At 39.9% G+C, this 11,358-nt stretch overlaps 1 non-coding gene across 1 annotated transcript; it reads right to left on the bottom strand.

Moving 5' to 3' along the window:
• Positions 1–776: 776 nt before the first annotated feature.
• Positions 777–884, bottom strand: LOC148553439 (small nucleolar RNA R71). The gene has a single exon (XR_015893215.1). It is a non-coding gene; the product is annotated as a small nucleolar RNA R71 (small nucleolar RNA).
• Positions 885–11,358: the final 10,474 nt, after the last annotated feature.

The raw sequence follows: 11,358 nt of genomic DNA, 5'->3' as shown, positions 1-11,358 counted from the left end.
AAATCACTAACTCTTTTTCAAAATAATTTTCGAAAATTATACCTCCCCCATCCTATTCTATTTATTCATTCATATCCTAACATCTCATCTCACATCTCTTCCATCCGTACAGTTGTGCTTCTTCCTTTACATCACATTCTTTGTCTCCCCCTCTTTTCTTCCACTCACAAAGGGATCCCTATACTGTGGTATAAAGGATCTCTATTATTATTATTATTTTTCTGTGCCTTCTTCTTTGTCATATGAGCAGGAGCAAGGATAAGAACATTCTTGTGGAAGCAGATCCAGAACCTGAAAGGACTCTGAAGAGAAAATTAAGAAAAGCTAAAATACAACAATCCAGAGATAACCTTTCAGAAATTTTTGAACAGGAAGAGAATATGGCAGCCGGAAATAATAATAATGTAAGGAAGATGCTTGGTGACTTTACTGCACCTAATTCCAATCTACATGGAAGAAGCATCTCCATTTCTGCCATTGGAGCAAACAACTTTGAGCTGAAACCTCAATTAGTTTCTCTGATGCAGTAGAACTGCAAGTTTCATGGACTTCCATCTGAAGATCCTTTTCAGTTCTTAACTGAATTATTGCAGATATGTGATACTGTTAAGACTAATGGAGTAGATCCTGAAGTCTACAGGCTCATGCTTTTCCCCTTTGCTGTAAGAGACAGAGCTAGATTATGGTTGGATTCTCAACCCAAAGACAGCCTGAACTCTTGGGATAAGCTGGTCACGGCTTTCTTAGCCAAGTACTTTCCTCCTCAAAAGCTGAGCAAGCTTAGAGCTGATGTTCAAACCTTCAGACAGAAAGAAGGTGAATCCCTCTATGAAGCTTGGGAAAGATACAAACAGTTGACCAAAAAGTGTCCTTCTGACATGCTTTCAGAATGGACCATCCTGGATATATTCTATGATGGTTTATCTGAGCTATCAAAGATGTCACTGGACACCTCTGCAGGTGGATCCATTCACCTAAAGAAAACGCCTGCAGAAGCTCAAGAACTCATTGACATGGTTGCTAATAACCAGTTCATGTACACTTCTGAAAGGAATCCTGTAAGCAATGGGACGCCTATGAAGAAGGGAGTTCTTGAAGTTGATACTCTGAATGCCATATTGGCTCAGAACAAAATATTGACTCAGCAAGTCAATATGATCTCTCAGAGTCTGCATGGAATGCAAGCTGCATCCAACAGTACTCAAGAGGCATCTTCTGAAGAAGAAGCCTATGATCCTGAGAACCCTGCAATAGCAGAGGTAAATTACTTAGGTGAACCTTATGGAAATACCTATAACTCAACATGGAGAAATCATCCAAATTTCTCATGGAAGGATCAAAAGCCCCAACAAGGCTTTAATAATGGTGGAAGAAACAGGTTTAGCAATAGCAAGCCTTTTCCATCATCAACTCAGCAACAGACAGAGAACTCTGAACAAAATGCTTCTAACTTAGCAAATTTAGTCTCTGATCTATCTAAGGCCACAGTAAGTTTCATGAATGAAACAAGGTCTTCCATTAGAAATCTGGAAGCACAAGTGGGCCAGCTGAGTAAAAGGATCACTGAAATCCCTTCTAGTACTCTCCCAAGCAATACAGAAGAGAACCCAAAAGGAGAGTGCAAGGCCATTGACATAAGCGCCATGGCCGAACCTGTGAGGAGAGGAGAGGACGTGAATCCCAAGGAGGAAGACCTCCTGGGACGTCCAGTGATCAATAAGGAGCTTCCCTCTGAGGAACCAAAGGAATCTGAGACTCATCTAGAGACCATAGAGATTCCATTGAACCTCCTTATGCCCTTCATGAGCTCTGATGAGTATTCCTCTTCTGAAGAGAATGAGGATGTCACTGAAGAGCAAACTGCCAAGTTTCTTGGTGCAATCATGAAGCTGAATGCCAAATTGTTTGGCATTGATGCTTGGGAAGTTTAACCTCCCTTTTTCATCAATGAACTAAGTGATCTGGATCAACTGACATTGCCTCAGAAGAGACAGGATCCTGGAAAGTTCATAATACCCTGTACCATAGGCACCATGATCTTTAAGGCTCTGTGTGACCTTGGTTCAGGAATAAACCTCATGCCCCTCTCTGTAATAGAGAAACTGGGAATCTATGGGGTGCAAGCTGCTAAAATCTCACTAGAGATGGCAGACAGCTCAAGAAAATAGGCTTATGGACAAGTAGAAGATGTATTAGTAAAGGTTGAGGGCCTTTACATCCCTGCTGATTTCATAGTCCTGGATACTGGAAAGGAAGAGGATGAATCCATCATCCTAGGAAGACCTTTCCTGGCCACAGTAAGAGCTGTGATTGATGTTGACAGAGGTGAAATAGTCCTTCAATGGAATGAGAACTCCCTTGTATTCAAAACTCAAGGATCTCCCTCTGCAACCATGGAGAGGAAGCTTGAAAAGCTTCTCTCAGAGCAGAGTCAACCAGAGCCCCCACAGTCAAACTCTAAGTTTGGTGTTGGGAGGCCACAACCAAACTCTAAGTTTGGTGTTGAACTCCCATATCCAAACTCTATGTTTGGTGTTGGAGAGTCTCAACAAAGCTCTGCACATCTGTGAGGCTCCATGAGAGCCCACTGTCAAGCTATTTACATTAAAGAAGCGCTTATTGGGAGGCAACCCAATGTTTATCTAATTCTTATTTTTGTTGTTTTCTTAGGTTCATGATCATGTGGAGTCACAAAATAAACAAAAAATTCGAAAACGGAATCAAAAACAGCAGAAGAAAAATCACACCCTGGAGGAGCATCTGTCTGGCGTTCAGCGCCAGAACAGAGCATGGTTCTGGCGCTGAACGCCCAAAATGGGCAGCTTTTGGGCGCTGAACGCCAGAACAGGCATGGTTCTGGCGTTCAACGCCAGAAATGGCACACAAATGGGCGTTGAACGCCCAAAATGGCCACCAACCTGGCGCTGAACGCCCAGAGTTGGGTACAAAGGCATTTTTACATGCCTAATGGCTGCAGGGATGTAAATCCTTGAACACCTCAGGATCTGTGGACCCCGCAGGATCCCCAACTACCTCCACTCACTTCTTCTCACCACTCTCTTTCACACAACCCCATAAACACTCTTCCCTAAAAACCCCTCACCAATCACCTCAAACTCTCTTCCCCATCACCTCTTCACCACTCACATCCATCCACTCTTCCCCATAAACCTACCTCATAAACTCCACCTACCTTCAAAATTCAAAACCAATTTCCCACCCAAACCCACCCATATGGCCGAACCTTAACCCCCCCTCCATTCCCTATATAAAGACCTCCATTCTTCACCAAATTCACACAACACACCCCTCTACACTCTCCTTAGCCGAAACCACATCTCCCTCTCCCTCTCCATATTTCTTCTTCTTCTTCTTCTATTCTTTTGTTTATTGCTCGAGGGCGAGCAATATTCTAAGTTTTGTGTGGTAAAAGCATAGCTTTTGTTTGTTTTTCCATTACCATTGATGGCACCTAAGACCGGAGAATCCTCTAGAAGAGGGAAAGGGAAGATAAAAGCTTCCACATCCGAGTCATGGGAGATGGAAAGGTTCATCTCCAAAGCCCATCAAGACCACTTCTATGATGTTGTGGCCAAGAAGAAGGTGATCCCTGAGGTCCCTTTTAAACTCAAAAGAAATGAGTATCCGGAGATCCGACATGAAATTCAAAGAAGAGGTTGGGAAGTTCTAACAAATCCCATCTAACAAGTCGGCATCCTAATGGTTCAAGAGTTCTATGCCAATGCATGGATCACCAAGAACCATGATCAAAGTAAGAACCCGGATCCAAAGAACTATGTTACAATGGTTCGGGGGAAATACTTAGATTTTAGTCCAGAGAATGTGAGGTTGGCGTTCAACTTGCCATACATGGAAGAGAACGCACGCCCCTACACAAGGAGAGTCAACTTTGATCAAAGGTTGGACCAAGTCCTTATGGACATATGTGTAGAAGGAGCTCAATGGAAGATTGACTCCAAAGGCAAGCTGGTTCAACTAAGAAGATTGGACCTCAAGCCTATAGCTAGAGGATGGTTGGAGTTTATTCAATGCTCAATCATTCCCACTAGCAACCGGTCTGAAGTTACTATAGACCAGACCATCATGATCCATAGCATCATGATTGGAGAAGAGGTGGAAGTTCATGAGATTATACCTCAAGAACTCTACAAGGTGGCTGACAAGTCCTCCACCATGGCAAGGTTAGCCTTTCCTCACCTCATTTGCCACCTATGCAATTCAGCTGGGATTGACATAGAGGGAGATATCCTCATTAAAGAGGAAAAGCCCATCACTAAGAAAAAGACGGAGCAAGCAAGAGAGCCCAGTCATGGAGCTCAAGAGGCGCAAGAAGCTCATCACCATGAGATTCCGGAAATGCCTCAAATGCACTTTCCTCCACAAAACTATTGGGAGCACATCAACACCTCCCTAAAAGAATTGAGTTCCAATATGGGACAACTAAGGGTGGAACATCAAGAGCACTCCATCATGCTTCATGAAATAAGAGAAGATCAAAAGGCAATGAGGGAGGAGCAACAAAGACAAGGAAGAGACATAGAAGAGCTCAAGGACATCATTGGTTCCTCAAGAAGGAAACGCCACCATCACTAAGGTGGATTCATTCCTTATTCTTGCTTTCTCTGTTTTTCGTTTTCTATGTTATGTGCTTATCTATGTTTGTGCCTTCATTACATGATCATTAGTAGTTAGTAACTTTGTCTTAAAGTTATGAATGTCCTATGAATCCATCACCTCTCTTAAATGAAAAATGTTTTAATTCAAAAGAACAAGAAGTACATGAGTTTCGAATTTATCCTTGAACTTAGCTTAATTATATTGATGTGGTGACAATGCTTCTTATTTTCTGAATGAATGCTTGAACAGTGCATATGTCTTTTGAAGTTGTTGTTTAAGAATGTTAAATATGTTGGCTCTTGAAAGAATGATGACTAGGAGACATGTTATTTGATAATCTGAAAAATCATAAAAATGATTCTTGAAGCAAGAAAAAGCAGCAAAGAACAAAGCTTGCAGAAAAAAAAAAAAAGAAAAAAAAAAGAAAAAATAGGCGAAAAAAAAAAGAGAAAAAGAAAAAGCAAGCAGAAAAAGCCAATAACCCTTAAAACCAAAAGGCAAGGGCAAATAAAAAGGATCCCAAGGCTTTGAGCATCAGTGGATAGGAGGGCCTAAAGGAATAAAATCCTGGTCTAAGCGGCTAAACCAAGCTGTCCCTAACCATGTGCTTGTGGCGTGTAGGTGTCAAGTGAAAACTTGAGACTGAGCGGTTAAAGTCAAGGTCCAAAGCAAAAGAAGAGTGTGCTTAAGAACCCTGGACACCTCTAATTGGGGACTTTAGCAAAGCTGAGTCACAATCTGAAAAGGTTCACCCAATTATGTGTCTGTGGCATTTATGTATCCGGTGGTAATACTGGAAAACAAAGTGCTTAGGGCCACGGCCAAGACTCATAAAGAAGCTGTGTTCAAGAATCATCATACTGAACTAGGAGAGTCAATAACACTATTCGAAATCTGAAGTTCCTATAGATGCCAATCATTCTGAACCTCAATGGATAAAGTGAGATGCCAAAACTATTCAAGAGGCAAAAAGCTATAAGTCCCGCTCATTTGATTGGAGCTATGTTTCATTGATAGTTTGGAATTTATAGTATATTCTCTTCTTTTTATCCTATTTGATTTTTAGTTGCTTGGGGACAAGCAACAATTTAAGTTTGGTGTTGTGATGAGCGGATAATTTATACGCTTTTTGACATTGTTTTTAGTATGTTTTTAGTAGGATCTAGTTACTTTTAGGGATGTTTTCATTAGTTTTTATGTTAAATTCACATTTCTGGACTTTACTATGAGTTTGTGTGTTTTTCTGTGATTTCAGGTATTTTCTGGCTGAAATTGAGGGACTTGAGCAGAAATCAGATTCAGAGGTTGAAGAAGGACTGCTGATGCTGTTGGATATTGACCTCCCTGCACTCAAAGTGGATTTTCTGGAGCTACAGAACTCGAAATGCGTGCTTCCAATTGCATTGGAAAGTAGACATCCAGGGCTTTCCAGCAATATATAATAGTCCATACTTTGGCCAAGAATTGACGACGTAAACTTGCGTTCAACGCCAGCCTTCTGCCCAAATCTGGCGTCCAGCGCCAGAAAAGGATCCAAAACCAGAGTTGAACGCCCAAACTGGCACAGAAACTGGCGTTCAACTCCACAAATGGCCTCTGCACGTGCTACACTTAAGCTCAGCCCAAACACACACCAAGTGGGCCCAGGAAGTGGATTTATGCATCAATTACTTACTCATGTAAACCCTAGTAGCTAGTTTATTATAAATAGGACCCTTTACTGGTCTTTTTGACCATCTTTGGTCTCAGTTTTTCATCTTTGGATTACCTTATGATCCTTTGATCACGTTTTAGGGGGCTGGCCATCTCGGCCATGCCTGGACCTTCACTTATGTATTTTTAACGGTAGAGTTTCTACACTCCATAGATTAAGGTGTGGAGCTCTGCTGTTCCTCAAAGATTAATGCAAAGTACTACTGTTTTCTATTCAATTCTTCTTATTTCGCTTCTAAGATATCCATTCGCACCCAAGAACGTGATGAAGGTGATGATTATGTGTGACGCTCATCATCCTTCTCCCTTATGAACGCGTGCCTGACAAACACTTCCGTTCTACATGAATTAAGCTAGAATGAATATCTCTTAGATCTCCTAACCAGAATCTTCGTGGCGTAAGCTAGAATGATGGCGGCATTCAAGAGAATCCGGAAGGTCTAAACCTTGTCTGTGGTATTCCGAGTAGGATTCAATGATTGAATGACTGTGACGAGCTCCTAACTCGCGATTGCAAGGCGTTAGTGACAGACGCAAAAGGATAGTAAATCCTATTCCAGCATGATCGAGAACCAACAGATGAATAGCCGTGCCGTGACAGGGTGCGTGAGCATATTATTCACTGAGAGGATAAGATGAAGCCATTGACAAGGGTGATGCCTCCAGACGATTAGCCGTGCCGTGACAGGGCATTGGATCATTTTCCCGAGAGATGACCGAAAGTAGCCATTCACAGTGGTGATGTATCACATAAAGCCATCCATGGAAAGAAGTAAGACTGATTGGATGAAGATAGCAGGAAAGCAGAGGTTCAGAGGAACGAAAAGCATCTCCATTCGCTTATCTGAAATTCCTACCAATGAATTACATAAGTATCTCTATCCCTATTTTATTATATAATATTCGAAAACACCATTATCACTTTATATCTGCCTGACTGAGATTTACAAGGTGACCATAGCTTGCTTCATACCAACAATCTCCGTGGGATTCGACCCTTACTCACGTAAGGTATTACTTGGACGACCCAGTGCACTTGCTGGTTAGTTGTATCGAAGTTGTGACAATCATGAATTAAGATCAGAGCACCAAGCTTTGGAGCCATTACCAGGATTTGTTCGAGCCTGGAGATCACAATTTCGTGCACCAAGATACTTATGTAATTCATTGGTGAGAATTTCAGATAAGCGTATGAAGATGCTTTGTCCCTTCCGTCTCTCTGCTTTCCTACTGTCTTCATCCAATCCTTCTTACTCCTTTCCATGGCAAGCTTTATGTTGGGCATCACCATTGTCAATGGCTACAATCCCGTCCTCTCAGTGAAAATGTTCAACGCACTCTGTCACAGCACGACTATTCATCTGTCGGTTCTCGATCATGTCGGAATAGAATCCTGTGATTCTTTTGCGTCTGTCACTAACGCCCCACAATCACGAGTTTGAAGCTCGTCACAGTCATTCAATCCTTGAATCCTACTCAGAATACCACAGACAAGGTTTAGACCTTCCGGATTCTCAAGAATGCCGCCATCAATTCTAGCTTATACCACGAAGATTGTGATTAAGGAATCCAAGAGATAAACACTCAATCGAAGGTAGAACGGAGGTGGTTGTCAGGCACACGTTCATAGGTGAGAATGATGATGAGTGTCATGGATCATCACATTCATCAAGTTGACGAACAAGTGATATCTTAGAAAAAGAACAAGCTGAATTGAATAGAAGAACAATAGTAATTGCATTGATACTCGAGGTACAGCAGAGCTCCACACCTTAATCTATGGTGTGTAGAAACTCCACCGTTGAAAATACATAAGAACATGGTCTAGGCATGGCCATGAGGCCAGCCCCAAAACGTGATGTATGGTAGCATAGAACTACTCAAAGATTCCTCTCTAAATACAATAGCAAAAGGTCCTATTTATAGAGAACTAGTAGCTTAGGGTTTACAAAAAATGAGTAAATGACGTAAATATCCACTTCTGGGCCCACTTAGTGTGCTCTTGGGCTGAGCATTGAAGCATTTTCATGTAGAGACTTTTCTTGGAGTTAAACGCCAGCTTTTGTGCCAGTTTGGGCGTTTAACTCCCACTTTGGTGCCAGTTCCGGCATTTAACACTGGGAATTCTTGAGCTGACTTTGAACGCCAGTTTGGGCCATCAAATCTCGGGCAAAGTATGGACTATTATATATTTCTGGAAAGCCCAAGATGTCTACTTTCCAAAGCAATTGAGAGCGCGCCAATTGTGCTTCTGTAGCTCCAGAAAATCCACTTTGAGTGCAGGGAGGTCAGAATCCAACAGCATCTGCAGTCCTTTTTATCCTCTGAATCAGATTTTTGCTCAGGTCCCTCAATTTCAGCCAGAAAATACCTGAAATCACAGAAAAATACACAAACTCATAGTAAAGTCAAGAAAAGTGAATTTTAAATAAAAACTAATAAAAATATAATAAAAACTAACTAAAACATGCTAAAAGCATACTAAAAATAATGCCAAAAAGCGTATAAATTATCCGCTCATCATATATCTATTTGTTTATTCTACCAGCCAACCTTAGCTTTGCAGGTTGAGTCAGAGATTCGGTATTTTGTAACTCATGACATTCTACTCTTTATACTTTTGTTTTATCCTTTTCGATTTTACTCGGTTTACATTCACACGAGCGATGCACTTTTATTTTTGTGACTTATTATTTAAGCTTTCTTTCAAGGCTCCTCGAATATATATTCATTTCACCTATATTATACATATATGATTTTATTTTTAGAGGTTATAATACCTCACCACCTCAGTTTTATGACTATAGCATAAAACTCAGTTCAAATAATTAGCAATTTAGGAGAAATTTACTTTCAAGCTGTTGTTAAAGTGAGATAGCTCTGTCCAGAATCACAAGAACACCTGTACAATAAGGGTTATACTGTCGTTCTACCCAGATTCATAAGATGAAGAACGAAAGCATTCCTTGAAACTGAATCAATACACTAATTAAAATATAAAAGCAATAGTCTTAATACATAGAAAATAAATAGAGCTCCTAACCTTAACCGAGGAGGTTTAGTGGCTCATGACTTACAGAGAAAACAAGGGTTCTGGAAAATTAAAACGTTTGAAAATGAGAAGATCTTCCTAAAAAGATGAATCTTTTCCTTTTTATATCTAACATAATTTGATTTCAAATTAAAATAAAATAATAAATCCTAAACCTAAAAGATTTCATTTGTAAATAAAAATTCCAAAAATAAAAGATAAGATAATAACTAAGCTGAATCCACTAAAGATTCTCCTTGAGTGTGGATTCGGTTCAGATTGCCAGGTGCTAAATGCCAAGATTGGCATTTAGTACCCAAAGGGGGGCAGAAACGCTCCTGACTCCACTGGTTGCTACTGGCATTTAGCGCCCAAAGGGGAAACTTCAAAACTTTTTCTTTTTGCTTAAAATTTTGCCAAATTGATCCAAATTTCACCTTAAATAATAAAAACACCAGAAAAACTCAAAATAGCATCCAAAGAGGGTTTTAACACTAAAATATAATTAAACTTATTAAATTCTAACTAAATTTAACTAGAAAATAAGCCTAAAATGGGTATAAGATATTCACGTATCACAATACCAAACTTAAAATGTTGGTTGTTCTCAAGCAACTAAAAAGAAAACAGGACTAAGAAGAGAAAATGCCTAAGACTTGAATGTTCATTTAAGCTCTTGTCTAATCACCGAGTGGGGCTAATGACACTGTAATTTTGAATAGGTTTGGCATCTCATTATCTCTCGAAGCTCAGAAATATTGATACCCTTTAGAACTAAAATCTTGATGGTATTATGGATTCTCTTTTTCTTGAAGCTCTGATTGATCCTTGAACACAACTTTTTCTTTTCTTTTCCTTTGGTGCTTTGCACCTTGAGCCTAGCCATGACTCTAAATGTTTTGTCTTCAAGCTTGACTGGAAACAACAACACCATAAGCACCTAACTGGGTAACTCTTTTTTAAAAGTTTTAATTTTTCATTTTATTACTCCTAGACAGTGGTGCTCAAATCCTTTGGCATACTTTGTAATTGCGCTTGATGTCGACACTTAGTACTCTGTCTCAAGGATTACTTGACACATTCACACCACAAGCATATAGTTAGGAAAGCAACTCATTTAAGCTTTTAATCGTTTTAGATCTTCCTAACTATTGATGCTAAAAGCCTTGGACCATGCTTTTTTTTTGCTGTTTATTTTGCTTCAAGGATTAATTTCTTATTTACTTACTTTTACAGAATCTATAATACTTCTCTAGTTTTACAAGCCATTTTTAGTATGTTTTAGGTTAGTTTCATGCATATTCTTATGTAATAAGCAAGCATTTGGATGAGTTATGCATACATGTCTTGATTCAATCAAACATTGAGAATTATAAACATTTTCATGAGATTTACGCAATTAACTAATTGATGCAATGAATGATGCATTATCTTGTGATTCGAGCAAGGCTTTGATGCAATGGTTGAATGATTTCAGGCAAGGAAGAAGCAGAAACAAGGTGACATTAGTGGCCAATTCAGGCACACGAACGGCAGCAACAACGGCGGGCAATGGATGGTTTAGCCGTTAGTGGCAACGTTAGTGCCACTAACGGCTGCACTAACATGGGCGAAGCAAGGAAGAAGACCGTTAGTGGCAATGTTAGTGCCACTAAATGTAACACCCTAATTAGTGTAAGCCTTATCTCACGTCGTAAAGCAAAGGTTAATCAAAGGTTACGACAGTTCTAAGCTCATACATATAATATATAGAAGAAATAATATAATCTAGAAGCCCGATGAAAGATATAGCTCAAAAACAGGATTTAAAAAGCGCAAAATGTACTAACGAAGCATCTAACTTAAGGCACAAGATATAGATATAATATAACAAAAGATAATAGTATACTATCATGAGAATCTAGCCACGACTCACGGAGTTTAAGCCGGCTAGCCACATACTGACATACAGAAACTAGACACTTTAAAAACAGCTT

The sequence above is a fragment of the Arachis ipaensis genome, chromosome B7, assembly GCF_059453495.1.
Source record: "Arachis ipaensis isolate K30076 ecotype BB chromosome B7, ASM5945349v1, whole genome shotgun sequence".
Lineage (NCBI taxonomy): Eukaryota > Viridiplantae > Streptophyta > Magnoliopsida > Fabales > Fabaceae > Arachis > Arachis ipaensis.
The sequence above is the reverse complement of the archived record's forward strand: the minus strand, read 5'-3'. Positions and strand labels throughout refer to the sequence as shown.